Here is a 17,551-nt window from a genome sequence, read left to right as displayed (position 1 = left end):
CGCAACAGGCAATAAAATGTTTGGAAATATAAGTAAAGTAGCCTTCATATTATTATCCTTGCCGCATTCACATGCTTTTGTTGAGCGCTTTTTTCCGTAATGAATTCAACAAAAACTAAGATTCGAAACCAGGGTTCGTATTTGCACGCACATGCTCTGCTCACACACACGCCAGAAACACATTCAACTTGCACTCACTGCTCATACACATGTGTGTGCATAAGTGGAAAACAAACTCTGCTCACAGAAAAGTGTGTGCTGTTTGTTATTAAGCACATGCGCATAAGTGTGAGCCGATTTTTGTACAAATTTCTGCCCATGCACATGCACATAATATATTTTTAAAAGAATTTTTTTATAAAACGTTATTTTTTGAAAGACAATTCAATAAAAAGTGATATGTTGTTTTTTTTTATATGACAGAAAACATATGTATTAAAAAATTAATTTAAGATTTGAGTTAGAATTCGAAGTGTATAAGTTTCTGTATGCAAAGCACACACATGCATCGTATATACTTACAAGTATGGAATCCTATGCCCCTTTTTGTCTATTCTCTTTCTAACAGCGGACATGCCTGCCAAACAGCGGACGTGCCTGCCAAACTGAAAAGCATGATGGCGGCAGTGTTTGACAGGCACGTTCGACGATGCGAACGGCAATGGAAGGTAAGAAATGGAAGATGGATAACATAAGAATGAAAGAATTATGAAATAGCAGAATGTCGAACCAAAACGAATTTCAAAAATCTTACAATGCGAATGACGTCAAAATGAAAGAAATGCAAAATACCGAAATGTCGAAACAGAAGAAATAGATGACAGGCACGTGTTCAAGGGTTTCGTGCAACAAAAAGAGTTGTTGTGTTGCGCCATTCAATATTAAAAAAAAAGTAATGTGGTTAAATACGCTTTTTTATTAAGTTGAAAAATTACATATTTCGCTAGCCAAAAAGTGTATAAATAAATATATAGCATATTGCTATAAGATTTATTTATAAAAACGGTACATGCTTATGGCCTTATTCATAAAAAAGAAAATAGATGTAAAGTAACATTAAAAAATCGATTTGTCTACTTTTTAAGAATTTGGGAAAAACATTTAACTCAAGTTTTTTGCACCCATCTCTTTTTCTGTTTATTATTTTCAAATTTTTCTTTTCCTTAATACTCATTGAGTTTTCATTTACACCCAGCAAAAATCTAAATATTTTATAAGAAATTTGTTGACCTTTTCGCACACTTCTCTCATGCTTTTTTATCGTAGTTATTATTCTGTTGACATCTAAATTGCCATACATTTTATGTTGTTGCCAATACATTGTTTTCCGGCGTTTCCTCTGTGAACTTTTATAACTACATTCATAAAAATATTACCAATTTTGGTTTATAATTTTTTTCCATCTTGTTATTGCTGAATATCAAAAAGGAATTAATAAATAATAAAAAGTTAGTTACAATTTTAGTGAATGGTTCTTGCAAATAATATTATTTTATGGTTGAAATGACTTGATCGCCGGCAGGAGCTAATCCACTTTTTTGCCAAAACCAAAGCAGACGGGAAGGACAAAAGGGCCATTCACATACGACTTTCCTCGCTTTGCTTGACAGTTCAAACTTTGACAACAAAGCGTGAAACGCAGAAGGTATGCTACAATAAACGCTTTGACAGCTTTTGCGTTCTCCTTCTCCTCCATATTGTTTATCGGTAAAATAGATAGCAATATAATAGGAGCGTTCCTTATCTCCCAGAAATAGTCAGAAAAAGTCCGAAGTAGTCAGATTTAGTCCAAAAAGCGTTCCTTAACTCGGAAATGACAGCAAAAATGAGAGAGCAACAGTCAGTGAGAGTGACTCTTATCAGTCCGAAGTAGTCAGATTTAGTCAGAAGAATTTTTTCTGGCAAAATCCTGAAAAGTGTCAAACTCAACTGAATTTAAATTAACGGAAATTNTGCTTGTGCTTGTGTGAAGGTGTTTTGTACATACATTTACATTGTTATTTGACGTTAGTTTTGTTGTTGCCATTCTTTGGACTAAAAATTTGGTTTTTTGCGTTCCTTTACTTTTCCTGTTATTCTCTTTTAGTGAGCGCATTTTGCTTACGCTCTGGCATTTTGACACTTTTCAGATTTTAGTCCAAAAAGATAAGGAATGAACCTAATAATATGCTTTAATAATAGCAATAAAAATTCGTATTTACCTTATTTTTGTCATTAAATGCAAATGCAAGCGCACGAGAAAAGATACATGTAGACAGCTGATTGCCAAAGCGGGCAAAAGTTGAGAGTTGCCCATGATTTTGCTTCGTTTTGCTTTGCTTTGCTTCAAACGTTTTTTATGTGAGCATACTCATGCATATGCCTACATCGATCTTATATGTCAAAGCAAAGAACTATCAAGCAAAGCGAAGAAAGTTGTATGTGAATCAGCCTAAATAGTTGTTCATTAACGATTTGTCTGAAATATCGTTCTTGAAACGCGTTACTGCTCACTAAATTTGTAAAAATAATATTTTTTCACTTAATTGTTATATTCTTCCTCATTGTGGTAAATTTACTCATCATCACAGCAGGGCGCAATCTTCTTTTCTATGATTATTGCATTGCTACTTTGAATTTCTCAATTTTGACAATTCTGATCTAAAAGTAAACGAAACCTCAGAAACTTTAAATGCACTGAAATTTACTAATATCCACTTCCGCAAAAATCGCCCTATTTCGTATTTCCTTTGTTAAAAGTTATTGTAAATCATATATTTTTATTGCCTTATTAATAAAAAATAAAAATTTTAAAAAGCTTTTTAAATTGCCGTTTACAAACATTTTTTCAATTTATAAGCCTTTTTAAGCTACTTTATTGTTTATGAATAAGGCTATTACAAATTAGCACATTCAAAACACGTTCCTTATCGAAAAATTTATTATTAAGAAAATTTGCTGTTCTCACATTTTCTTTCAACATCCAATTCGACTTTTATTACTTTTTGTACAGATATGTCATCGCCGCCAGGACGGCGCAATCTTGTATTCTATCTTTCTTGTCAAATATGCATTTAGATCTAACTGTCATACTACTATTAATGGTAACCATGAATATTCATTAAAATCGTTTCAATTCGTAATAAAAGTAATTTACATACTGCTAGTGTAAATATATTTTTTAATATAAACTACCTTTTTTAATTCTAAAATAAATCAACAATCTCAAGATTTATAAGAAAATTGTCTTCAAAAAATACGTCCCAAAGCATCCCTGTTGATATCATAATTCAAATGCAAATTAGAATAGAAATTTTGATACAAAAGTTTTTCCGCGATATTCATCATACAAATTTATCATCTTACTTGTCCGTATGTCGCTCTGGAAAGAAATATATTTTAACTGATATGTTTTCTTGAAAATAAATGCAAATTTACCTATTTTTTCCACCGGCAGGTACGAATATGATATTCAAAACAGAAGCAATGACAACAAATTTTACACACATTGTTGTATTTTAGCGCAAAACGATAAGTTTCACAAATATTTTAAATTATTGCCCGGAACATACACATTTATCGTTATTATTGGAAATGCAAGACTTGGCATGCATTTTTAATTTCCTTTTTATTGAATTCAAATGAATAAAAACACATTTTTCTAAAATATTTCTCAATTTACATTTTAAAGTTTTTTCTGAAACTTGAATGTAACTCTGTGCGGAGAATGAGAGAATTGAAAATCAGGTGATCTCAGCTGTTTTCAAATGTAAACAAACAAAATGGCGCTTTCCATACTTTTGTTGTGTATATTAATAAAAATAAAGTACACACATGTGCCCGTGCTTTTTACCAAACGGCACACACATGTGATGTGAGCAAGATTTTAATTTTTTATATGCACAGCACACGAGTGTGAGCGTAAAATGTTAGGATGTGCTGCGCATGTGTGTGCAAATACGAACCCTGTTCGAAACTAACAGCCCTATTCCGCCACACTGACAAAACTGACCGCGATGACAATTGATATAAAAATGGTATTCGCAGCAAAATTGAAAAGCTCGAATCAAATCAAATGCCATTTTTATTGTCATGACCTTTTGCGCAGGTGACAAGGCAAAAACATATGTTTGTCTTGATATAAAAAGTGCGACGATTTAATAAATTTCCGTCCGTGGTCCCCCACATGTTCCAATTACATCCACATGCACTTTTCGTGCTCAGCAGCGTAGCGGATTTTTCCACGCCGCTAATGTCTGCGAAATAATGTGTGTATGCAAATGTATTCATGCAGAAATGAAAGATATAAATACCAGAGGTCGAAAATATCACTCAACACTTTGAAAGTATCCCAAAATAACCGTCCCTATTTAAGAGAAAAAATAACCCACAAAACAGAACAGGTGGCTTATTTTGTGTAGATGTGTGCTCCTCTCAGTGGGAAAGGGTTATTTGCATATATTTTCCGTTGCTGTTGGATACGGACACTTATCGCTGGAAGAGGAAAAATAAGTGTTAGAGCGCGGTTACCCACGAACGTGTACGCAGGGTACCGTAGAAGGCGTAGAAACATATCAAATTTGCTGTTGATAGAGATATAGAGAGATATAAGCAACGTCAACGTCGTGGTCATGCGGTGGCAGGGTTGCGTGCTTTTAAATCCATATTGATTTAAAATCCGCAATCAATTAAGAAATATATTTGATTTGTGATTTGGTTTGTTGACCAAAGAAAAAATAAAATTTACATATTTGTGATTTGATTTGTCAACTAAATAAGAAATAAAAATTTTTGATTTGATTTGTAGAGCGAATCAATTTGATTTGTAATTCCTCAACTAAATAATACTTTTGTGATGCAACGCAAATAGGATATTCAAGTATATTCCAACTTCCGGTTCTACGAAAATTTTCGGGGCCCTCGGGACTAATCCGCGATTTTCCAGACTTCTTCGGGATTATCGGAATCTTCTGGACCACTTCGGGATTTTTGGACTATTTCGAGATGGAAATGAATTAAATCGATTCATGATATCGATTCTTTCTTAAATATCGAACATTCCTAGTTCCCAGGTTGAGTCTCTGTGACTATATCATTTTCTTTATAATTACCTTTATTTTAATCTTCCTTCCTTTATCGTCATCTTTACTCATCCTCATATTTTTCTTAATATTTATCTTTATAATCTTTATGCTTATCATTTTCTACATCTACATATTCCCCTTCACCTTTGCCCTTATATTATTAAAATTTTTAAATTTACCTTGATCTTAATTTTTGCATTTATCTTTACGCATCTTTGTTTTTGTTTTTAGTTTTTCCTTTGCCTTTATTCTTTTCTTTATCAATAAAATAAAATAGCTTATTTTCGGTGTATGTATCATTTTAAGAATGTGCACGCTCTCTTCTTTGTCATAATTGTTCGCACATGTATGTGTACGTATATGTCGCGTAAACAAATGCCTAACGCTTTGCTTCCACTTATTACGCCCACTTATATTTTTCAGTCCTACAATAACCCCCAAATTAAGACACTTAAAAATAGAAGTCCCTGCCAAAGTGTTTTTGCCCAAGGAAAATTTTAGCAGTTGATAAATAACCCACAACGGAAAACACAAAATGATAGCACAGAGTGATTTGCCACGGTGGGAAACACTCTTTGCTTGAGAGCTGAGTGTTTGTGTCAGTTGTAAACACCATACGAGACACTTGGTGACGGTTATTTTCGATCTNCCTCAACTAAATAATACTTTTGTGATGCAACGCAAATAGGATATTCAAGTATATTCCAACTTCCGGTTCTACGAAAATTTTCGGGGCCCTCGGGACTAATCCGCGATTTTCCAGACTTCTTCGGGATTATCGGAATCTTCTGGACCACTTCGGGATTTTTGGACTATTTCGAGATGGAAATGAATTAAATCGATTCATGATATCGATTCTTTCTTAAATATCGAACATTCCTAGTTCCCAGGTTGAGTCTCTGTGACTATATCATTTTCTTCATAATTACCTTTATTTTAATCTTCCTTCCTTTATCTTCATCTTTACTCATCCTCATATTTTTCTTAATATTTATCTTTATAATCTTTATGCTTATCATTTTCTACATCTACATATTCCCCTTCACCTTTGCCCTTATATTATTAAAATTTTTAAATTTACCTTGATCTTAATTTTTGCATTTATCTTTACGCATCTTTGTTTTTGTTTTTAGTTTTTCCTTTGCCTTTATTCTTTTCTTTATCAATAAAATAAAATAGCTTATTTTCGGTGTATGTATCATTTTAAGAATGTGCACGCTCTCTTCTTTGTCATAATTGTTCGCACATGTATGTGTACGTATATGTCGCGTAAACAAATGCCTAACGCTTTGCTTCCACTTATTACGCCCACTTATATTTTTCAGTCCTACAATAACCCCCAAATTAAGACACTTAAAAATAGAAGTCCCTGCCAAAGTGTTTTTGCCCAAGGAAAATTTTAGCAGTTGATAAATAACCCACAACGGAAAACACAAAATGATAGCACAGAGTGATTTGCCACGGTGGGAAACACTCTTTGCTTGAGAGCTGAGTGTTTGTGTCAGTTGTAAACACCATACGAGACACTTGGTGACGGTTATTTTCGATCTCTGATAAATACATACAAATGTATGTATGTATGTAAATATACAAAACATACATCTATCCGCTTTGCTACGGAGCGGGTGGGACCACGCATGGCGTTTAGGCTGTCAGCCATCTGCGTCCAGAGCGATTGCATCAGTTTTGGGGAGCACGTATTATTTTTTCACCATGCATGGTAAGTTGACAAAAGCTTTTCGCTTGTCATTTTTTGTAAGGAATGCCAGCGTGCAACGACAATGACAAAATCACGACAATGAAGGATGATCAATTGTCATTCTATTGCAAAACCGGAATAGGGCTGTAAGGTTCGAATAAAATGTTATATGGAGGCTAATGGTTTCTGCTGCAAAACGTTTCCAATATCAAAACAATACATGACAACAACATAAATGTAAATGATTCAGACACTATAGGTGATTTTGAAGAAATTGTGGAAACAGCTGATCTCGCCTTACTATATTTATTTTATTTTTAGCGCCGAGCGCTTAAAAGCGGATTGTGCGATTAATCAATTAATACGAGTTATAATAAATTTAATAATTGCGCAGTCCTATTGCAAAATGTGTTGATACAAAGATTTTTAAAAAGGATTCGTATTTTTAAAGTAAATTGTTTGTACATCACTATTATATAAGTGATTTGTGTTATTTATTATTAATCTGAAGTTATTATATTCGTTTTTGATTTTCAAAACTATATTATAGCAAGATCGCATTTTTAAAATAAAAGATTTGTTAAGTCGATTTCATGAATTTTATTTAAAATTCTTTCTTAAATAACAAATTAAATTTATTTGTGATTTCATTCGTCACCCAAATAAGAAATCAAATTTAGTTGTGATTTGATTTGTGGAGCGAATCCATTTGTGATTTTCCCACTAAATAATATTTTTTTTATGCAACGCAAATACGATTATTAGTAGTAGGATATTTCTATGAATATTATTTAAACAAAAAGAAGAAACCAAGGAATTAATAAATTTGTTGAGTGTGGAGTAAAGAGGGAAAAGAGAAAACATGCTTTGAATTATTTGTGTCTTCTAACAGGCTAACCTAATATTCACGCACGCCGCCAATTTACTGTCAAAAATTTCTCATGCACATACAACTTGTATGGGACCAACCGAAATTGAACGGCGTGCGTATGAAGCTAACTCAATTTCCAATTTTTGTTCTGCGTGACACTTTTATTTGACGTTTCGCTCAATGAAATCAAATGCAAACGCACGCAAGCCAATTTCGGGTGACGCAAAAAAACAAATTCGACGGCGTGCGTACCAAAACGCAAGCCGCGAATATTAGGTTAGCCTGTAAGTAGGTATTGAGGGCAATAATGGAATGCTGAGCGCAAGTTTTTGGTGTGAGTGTTGAACTTGTGCAACAGAGGGAAAGAGGGAGTGTGAAGACGCAACGACCACTAAAGTGAAATGACTGACTGATTGATAGACGGACTTGTGTCAGGCTTAGGGGGCGTTGTAAAGAAGGTGAGGAGTCACGACAACGCCCAAGGCTTCGCGTGGAGGTCACGTTGAAGAAGGACGGGATGACTCCACCTGACAGGACGGGATTGGACCATTTCTCTGTAGTGCTTTCTCTTTCTCATCTTTTTTTCCTTTTTTCCTTGTTCTTCAATGGTGATCTACGGTAGTGTTTCTCCATACCACCATGGCAGGCGGAAAGGACACCCCCAACCGACGATGCAAGCGTGCCTGCTTGACCCCCCGCAGGGTACGAATATGCAGCTAATAAAAAACTTCGGCAGATTTTTCAGGATTTTCGGTACTAATTCGGGATTTCTTGGACTATTATCTCGAAACTATCTCGAGATTTCGGGAACTAACGGCACAATACTGATTTTCGTGACTACTTCAGGATTTTCGGGTCTAATTCGAGCTTTTTGGGACTAATTCGGTTTTTCGAGATTTTGCGGGATTCCCGGGACTACATCGGAATTTTTGGAACTATTTCGAGACTTTCGAGACTTCTTCGAAATTTTCGGGATTCTCGCCACTATATCGGGATCTTCGGAACTCCCTCGGTATATTTGGACTATTTTGTGATTTTTGGGAATAATTCGGGTTTTTCGAAACTACTTCAACATTTTAGGATTCTGGGGCCTGGATGCCCAAAATTTCGAGGTAGTTTCGAAAATCCCGAAATAGTCCTGGAAATTCCGAAGTAGTACCGAAGATCCTGATATAGCCCCCCAGAACCCTTCAAATAGTCCCTAAAACTTCGAAGTAGTCCCGAAAATACGGAAATAGTCTAGAAATCCCGAAGATCCCTATAAAGTGCCGAGAATTCCCCAAATCTCGAGGTAGTCTCGAAAACCCCAAAAATCCCGATATAGCCCCCGGACTCACGTGGTTTGAGAGTAAAATATGTAATAATATATGAACTTATGCAAGAACTACAGAATACAAGATCGCAGCAGTGTTGTCACTTCAGAAACCAATTTAGTGGTAGCTTATTAATGAAAACAGTGGTAGATCTCTGTGGTAAAATATTTGTAAACTTTTTATTCGCCGAATTACACTGTAGTAACCATATACTTAATACTTCTATATTGCTGGTACAGTAGGGGTATTCTCGAAGTCTTGCACGATGCACGGATTGCACGAAATGCAAAAATACTATTCCAAATTTCGAAGAGTATGAGAGCACCCTATTGCAAAGCATGGGTAGCAAGGAGCGAAATTATGTATCAACTACAATAACAAGAAACAGCAAAAAAAAAATGAAGTGAGCGAGATGAGAGGAATGAGAGAAATATGCAGCAATTCCAACAACAAAACAACTAGCACAGGGTCGCATTTATTTTGCTATGCTATTTTGCAAAATATATACATGGGTTTCGACGTTGCATATTTTGCAGCGATAGGAAATGTTGTTTCTCATGTATTTTGTTGTTGTGTGTTTGCAAGTTATGCAATCCATGCAATCCGTGCTACGTGCAATGGCTTTGCAAGATTTGGAGAATACCCCTAATGTGTTTTCAATTTGAAATAAAATAATGAAGCGCCATATCAAAACAGGGACGGTTCAGGGAATTAAACGAACAAGCAAACGTTTTACGGTCTCATGTTTCCTTTAAGTCGCATACATATCGAGCCTCAACCGCGAAAATAACTTAAGCGATTTTTTTTTTTAATTTAATGCACAAATGCTCTTAGAACATCTTCGCCTTTTCATTGCCCATTTGTCTTTTCGCGTTCGATTCTAAAATAAAGGCAAACGGTGAGAAAATTTTGTGTCCGTTTTTTAAAATGTCACACTTTTGTAAAGCAGAAAACGAAATTATCTGCTCTTTGAAGCTTTGTCATGGGAGGTGGTTGCTTAAAACGATAATATTATGAAATGCGTGAGCTAGACAAGGAGCAGAAGCAAATACATATCCTTCAACTAACACAATATTCTGACTTTTAAATTCATATTCAGGAGAAAATTTGCTGTTAAACTTTTATGAAAGCAACATTTCGGTGAATTAGGTTAATAATTTTATTTTAGTAAAATTGTGGTAGATTGTTTAAATATGTGGTAGTTGTGGTAAAAGTGAAAAATTACCGAAAATGTGGTATCTAATTGTGGTAAAGTGGCAGTATTGGGTCGCAGAAACAAAACATAACAAAAGAAGAAAAAGGCGAGAATAAGTGGAAATAGAATAGCTGATTCTGTCACATTTGCCAAGAATAAAATCACGGTACTGTTGTTTTCTCTACATTGCGATAATTATGTAAAATTTTGTCATTCAGGTGTCGTGAAGAATGTTGAATAGACGCAAAATAAAATTATAGTTAAAAAGCTAAAAATACGCTTTTATTACAACAAGAGCAAAAGAGTATAAAATAATTTATAGATAAAGCGATTCCGTTTAAGAAGAATAGGAAGTTCCCTAACTTGATTTAATTTAACTTTTTTAAATTAGCTAAAAATAGGATTAAAGTGACTGGCCCGTAGTCATAGTCCAAATACATTCCACTGTAAAGTTGGTTGCAGCTTTTTGACATAATTTTCAATGGGATATCTGTAGAAATTCTAGTTCGAAAACCGGTATTAAATGGGGAAGTCATACCAGTTCGTCATGGACTATAATTATACCAGTTCTCCGCAGTGAAATGCCAAACCCGCCAGTATAAATATTAGTTCATTAACTAGTATGTGCTAAAGCGACGGCCTACCATTTCGGCGATTTCGAACAACTTATGCAATCAGCGACATCTGTCTTTGAATAGCCTCAACCAAAACTAAAATGCGGTAAATTGCTTTCATCACAAATGTCGGCTGTGGCGTCGAGTGCAGACTACCGATTCTGGTTCTGAGATCTCAGGTTCGAGTGCGCGTGGAGGTTGTTAAAGTAAAGTAAGTAAATTAATATAAATAAAATAATTATTTCAATTTAAATATAAAATAAGAATTGTATATAAATTTAATTTCATTTGGAAAAAACCTAAATACTCAAATACCATTAAAAATTAAAAGAAATAATTTTTTGTTCTTTTTAAAACAATAAGTTTAAAAATTACCACAAGAGATATAAATACAAAAATAAATAAATAAAAATAAAAAAAAGCTTAGCTCACTGAGATTCGAACTCGGATCTCTTGACTTGGCCTGCCAAAGCTTTACTCTGTCGATCATTGCCACTGTTCCAGCACCGCGAGCAAAATTACATACTTATGCTTTTCACGGGGGATGAATATTCAGTCGATCCCGTCAACTGGTATGATGCTACTAGTATTTCTACTAGTAGCGTGCTGATCCAGGGGCGGACAATTGGCACCGCCATGTTAAAAATACTAGTCGCTAACACTGAAAAGGGATACAACGTGAACTAGTTCGGCTGAAACGCAGACTGGTAGCATTCTGTTTCACAACTGGTAGCTTTCCCTGCAGGGTCTCCCTTCGGTACTATATACACTTGTGGACGACTCTTATCAAACACTCTTTGCTATTAATAATAGCCTTAAAGGGAATTTCTCCGAGCAGTTCAAGCCAAAACTAGATTTTAACCAATATTTATGCCTATTTGCAAAGAAAGGGTGCTATTGTAAAAGCGTCCCACACTAGAAAACGCGTTTAAATGCCTATATTTACATCAAACGCTTACCCAACGCTTACATCAAATTCGGTAAGCGATAACATATCCCCAAATATAGCGGCAACAACAACTAGTACAGTGACATGTTTTACTACCTCTATCGCGCCAACAACAACAACAAACACACCGGTACCTGCCGACTGCACAGCGGTGTCAACAGCCCGGCCTATTCTTGCTGCACAACCACAAATTAACTTGAGTGCAAGCACTGGCAACAAAGGTAAAGCGCAAGAAAAGTTGAAAAACGAAACAACTAAAAATGCGGCCATACAGACTGGAATGGACCGCTATGTTACAATAAAAAGAAAACTTAGTCCGCAAAATTCAACGGGCAGTAAGACAAAAATAAACCGCCTTACCTCAACTCAGCAAGTCAGTACGAATAGATTTGCACTGCTAAGTGACAATGCCGATGATGTGAATAGCCAAATTTCTGAAGGTGCTGCAAAAGCTACTAATGCCAAACCTCCGCCCATTTTTATAAGAGAAGAGAATCCAGGCGCTCTTGTAAAAAAAAATTCACACAGCTAATCGGTAGTAATAAGTTTCATATTATCCCACTATCTAAGGGAAATATTCGCGAAACTAAAGTACAAATTTATTCCGAACAGGATTTTCGAACAGTGTCCAAATACCTGAATGACACAAACACAAAATTTTATACATACCAACTTAAAAGTGCAAAAGGTCTACAAATTGTAATTAAAGGTATCGAACCAAGCGTTGAAGCTGTGGAAGTTTTGGAAGCACTTAAAGAACAAGGTTTCAATCCAAAAGCTGCTGTGAATATTTTTAATAGGAACAAAATCCCTCAACCTATGTTTAAAGTTGAGCTCGAGCCTGAAAACAAACCTCTGGGCAAAAACGATGTGCATCCAATTTATAAATTACAATATCTGCTGCATCGTAGGATAACTGTGGAAGAACCGCATAAGAGAAATGGCCCTGTACAATGCACCAACTGCCAGGAGTATGGTCATACTAGGTCTTACTGCACGCTTCGCTCAGTGTGCGTAGCTTGTGGAGAGCTACATGTCTCTGCCACTTGCACATCAAACAAAGAAGACCCGCGTGCAAAAAAATGTGGTAACTGCGGTGGAAATCACACAGCAAACTACAGAGGCTGTCCAGTCTATAAGGAGTTAAAAAACCGGATCAACCAACGCGTGGCTTCCATACGTACTCATAATGTACCGAATGCCTTTGTACCCTCCCAAACGAATCCTGACGTCTTCTTCGCCAAAAGAGCCACGTCGCCAACAGTTCTATCAAACACCGCCAATGGCGTCTTGTTTGCAAGTGCCTTAAAATCAGGCTTAGAAAACCGTGCCCCTACAAAAACTGCACCTCAAGTTGCGCCGCAAGAACAGCATCCCCATGCACAATATGGTAAACAATCCAATATCGAAGCTATGATAGCGTCGATGCAACAAAGCATGATGAATTTCATGACTTTCATGCAAAACACAATGCAAGAACTCATGCGAAATCAAAATACGCTGCTCAACCTGCTTGCTACTCAGCAAACAAGATAATGACCTTACTTAAAATAGCCCTCTGGAATGCAAATGGCATTCCTCGCCACAAACTAGAGCTGTCAAAATTTCTTAAGGACAAGGAAATTGACATAATGCTCCTTGCTGAAACACACCTAACTAATAGATATAATTTTGACATTTCGGGATATACCTTTTATTGCACGAATCATCCAGATGGAATTGCCGAGAATTATCTGCAAGCAACATCAATATGCGTACAAACAAAGCAAGGTGATATTACGCTGTCCGCGGTTTATTGTCCCCCACGTTTCACGATAACAGAAAAACAGTTTATGGATTTCTTCAGTTCGCTGGGAGAGCGCTTCCTTGCTGCAGGTGATTATAATGCGAAGCACCCTCACTGGGGCTCACGCTTGTCCAACCCTAAAGGCAAGCAATTATATAACGCGCTTATATGTAGAAGAAACAAACTCGATTACGCTTCTCCTGGAAAGCCTACATATTGGCCGGCAGACCCGCAAAAGTTGCCAGATTTGATTGACTTTGCGGTGACAAGGAAAATTCCTCGCGGCCTTATTAGTACAGAATCAGTTGCAGATCTCTCATCAGACCACTCACCTGTACTTTTCACCTTGTGGCATCAGCCGCAAGAAAAAGAGTCACCCTATATGCTCACGACAAGGGCTACAAATTGGTTAAAGTATAAAAAATATATCAGTGCGCATATAGACCTCGATCCAAATTTAGATACGCCGACCGATATTGAAAACTCCATAGCCGCTCTTGAATCTACACTTAGAGCAGCCGCTAGCATTTCCACACCCCAGAAAGGTTATGTGCAAAATAAAAAATATAATTTAACCAATAGGAAAATTGAAATGCTTGTCTTGGAAAAACGACGCCTACGACGGATATGGCAGACTCATAGATCACCAGCATCAAAACAACTGCTCAAGGCGGCCACACATGCACTGACGAGAGCCCTCAAGAACGAGGAACAGTACGCACAGTACCGGTACATCCAAAAGCTCTCACCGACTAGCACAAAGCACTCGTTATGGAAAGCACACCACAAGCTAAATGCGCCAATAGAGACTGAAATGCCAGTACGGGACCACAATGGCAAATGGGCTCGGAGTGACGCAGAAAAAGCAAACACCTTTGCTTCTCATCTAAAAAATGTTTTTAGGCCAAACCCCGCAACTAATAATTTTCAACTTCCACCCGTACCCAATGTGTCAAAATTTGAGCCGCTGAAATTTGTACCTGAAGAAATTTCAAAAGTAATTAAGGATCAACTGCAACCAAATAAGGCCCCAGGGCACGACTTAATAACCCCAAAAATGATTATTGAGCTACCAAATTGTGCTGTACTTTGCATCTGTATGCTATTTAACGCAATCACTAAACATTGTCATTTCCCTCACCAATGGAAAAAGTCGACTATTGTGATGATACCAAAGCCCGGAAAGGACAAAACGCAGCCATCTTCATATAGGCCCATCAGCCTGCTACCGTGTATGTCGAAATTATTCGAAAAACTTCTTATGCTGCGCATCTCCCCACATCTGCAAGCCCGCAATATAATACCACTTCACCAATTTGGCTTCAGGGAAAAACATGGAACAATCGAGCAGGTAAATCGCATAACAACCGAAATCCGAACAGCGTTTGAAAAGAGGGAATATTGCGCTGCAATATTTCTTGACGTCGCCCAGGCATTTGACCGCGTCTGGCTAGATGGTCTTATGTATAAAATACAAATGCTACTCCCACAAAGCACACACAAACTGCTTAAGTCATACCTTTATAATCGAAAGTTTGCAGTTCGATGTAACACCACCATTTCTGAAGCCCATGCAATCGAAGCTGGAGTGCCACAAGGCAGTGTCCTTGGCCCGATGTTGTATGTCTTATACACCGCGGATATTCCTACAAACGACCGCCTGATAATGTCCACTTTTGCCGATGACACTGCCATAATCAGTCGCTCCAAGTGTCCTCTACAAGCAACTGTGCTCCTAGGCAATCATATGGAAGCTGTTGCCAATTGGCTCGCAAACTGGCGAATAAAGGTTAACGAGCAAAAATGTAAGCAAGTTACATTTACACTGAATAAGAGTAACTGTCCGCCCTTGACTTTAAACAACGTACAAATACCACAAAGCAATCATGTCACTTACCTAGGGGTCCACCTGGACAGGCGACTTACTTGGCGAAACCACATAGTGGCTAAAAGGACTCATCTCAAGCTGAAGGCTAATTCTCTCCACTGGCTTATTAACTCTCGCTCACCCCTGAGTCTGGAGTATAAAGTGCTTATTTACAATACAGTTTTAAAACCGATATGGACCTATGGATGTGAGTTATGGGGAAACGCGAGCAGCAGCAACATCGAAATCCTTCGTCGTGCGCAATCTAAAATCCTTCGAACAATCACCGGAGCACCTTGGTATATGCGAAATGAGAACATTCACCGCGACTTGAGAATACCAGAAGTACGAAACGAAATAGAACAACGGAAGACGAAATATGTATCGAAGCTTTTAGCGCACCCAAATCATTTAGCAAGATCTTTAATGCGTGTCAACAGGACCTCAAGACTACGTAGGAATGACTTACCAGCCCAGTCGTAATCTTTTCTTAGGGCCAGTTAAGAAAATATTCATCCCAACTAGGGGATGTAAATTAATTGAATAGATTAATATTCGAAAACTTATTGTTAGGCTCTTAGGCAGGGCAGATTCAAAAAAAAAAAAATTAAAAAAAAAAAAAAAAAAAAATGCCTATAAAAATGAGACAAAATGTCCCGACAAGTTATTTTGCTACCTTCCAGATGTACCTAAAATTGTGTGCTTGTACCGAATATGCGTTCAAATTTAAAAGGCTAATTAATGGGTACAATTCTATTTGCATTTAAATCATTATTTCGCATCACATGTTCGGGTTATCTTTTTTTCTTTAGAATTTATTCTTTGCTTCCCTCACTTTTATTAATTCCCTCACTTTTATGACGTCACAACCGGTTGCTCACAGCTTGATCTGCGCAATCTTGTATTCTATCCCTCTTGCGTTATTAGACATCTTAAAGCATAAACAGACGGCGGCGTTGATCCGGATCCATTCGTTAATTCGGAATTATCTCGGGAATTAGCTGCAGTTGACCCGGATTAAATCCTAGAGTTAATTCCCAAACTTAACTCTGATCAAAGGAATTTTCGATGACAACACTGACCAAAACTCAGAGAGCGTAGAATACAGGGAAAATGCAAAATTAGCATGGACATGTACCTTCTCATCGGTAATGCAGTCACCATAATAATTCAAATAGGAATCCAATTTAAAATGAATAAGAACTTATTTCGGTGACTGCATTACCGACGACAGGGTGGATGTCTATGCTAGTTTTGCAGTTTCTTTGTGTTCTACGCTAACTGAGCAAATAAAGCAGCCGATTCCTTCATCCGCGGTAGCCGAGTGGTGAGAGCTGCGTACTACAAGCCTGTAGGTCCCAGGTTCGATCCTCGGTTGGAGCGATTGCCAAAAAAAATTGTGTTTATTATTTCTTTTATTTCTCTAAGTTTTATTTGATTAGTATATTTAATAGTTTTTTAATTTATTTTCGTTTGTTTTATTTTATTTCACATGTTTTATTTTATTATTAGTTAATTTAAATTTTTAGAGTTTAGTTTTGCTAAAAAAAGTCAACAAGAACTAACTAAAAACAAGTTAAAAAATATAGAACTTATAATTGAATCAATAAAAAATATTAAATGAATATTCGCGGCTCGTTAATCCGCATTACTGCCGTCTGTCAAGGCACAATTTTGATCAGATCGATTGCGGCGTTAATCCGGATCAACGTTGCCGTCTGTCTATGCTTTTACACTGTGTACGGCTCAGAATAAAAATTCTCGACGCGTAGCATATGAGAGCTGAGAATATGCGTGTGAGAGAAAGAAAACTTTCAAACACACTTGTTACACGGGTAAGAATATTCCAGTGTTAAGAACTTATGAGAAATCCACGATAAGAACGAATACCCACTCTCATTACTTGTTAGACGGTGACCTATTCTCAAGGTATTTACTCTCATCGTTTACGAGCACCTTAATGCATGTAGAGTACATTCTCTCAATAGCAAACCCCGTCTAAGACCTTAATGCATATAGAGATATAGAGTACATTCTCTCAATAGCAAACCCCGTCTAAGAAGTTTGTTATTTGAGAAACTGATGAAATGTACATATTTTCTTGTATGTACATATGTATTAACAATAGGAGTCTTCCCTTAAACTTGTAAAAGCCTCGTAAACCTCGTAAAGCTCGTAAACTTACGAGCCTCGT

This window comes from Rhagoletis zephyria, unplaced genomic scaffold (assembly GCF_001687245.7).
Source record: "Rhagoletis zephyria isolate East Lansing unplaced genomic scaffold, Rhagoletis_zephyria_1.1 Rzeph_scaffold_02052, whole genome shotgun sequence".
In the NCBI taxonomy this organism is placed as follows: domain Eukaryota; kingdom Metazoa; phylum Arthropoda; class Insecta; order Diptera; family Tephritidae; genus Rhagoletis; species Rhagoletis zephyria.
The sequence above is the reverse complement of the archived record's forward strand: the minus strand, read 5'-3'. Positions refer to the sequence as shown.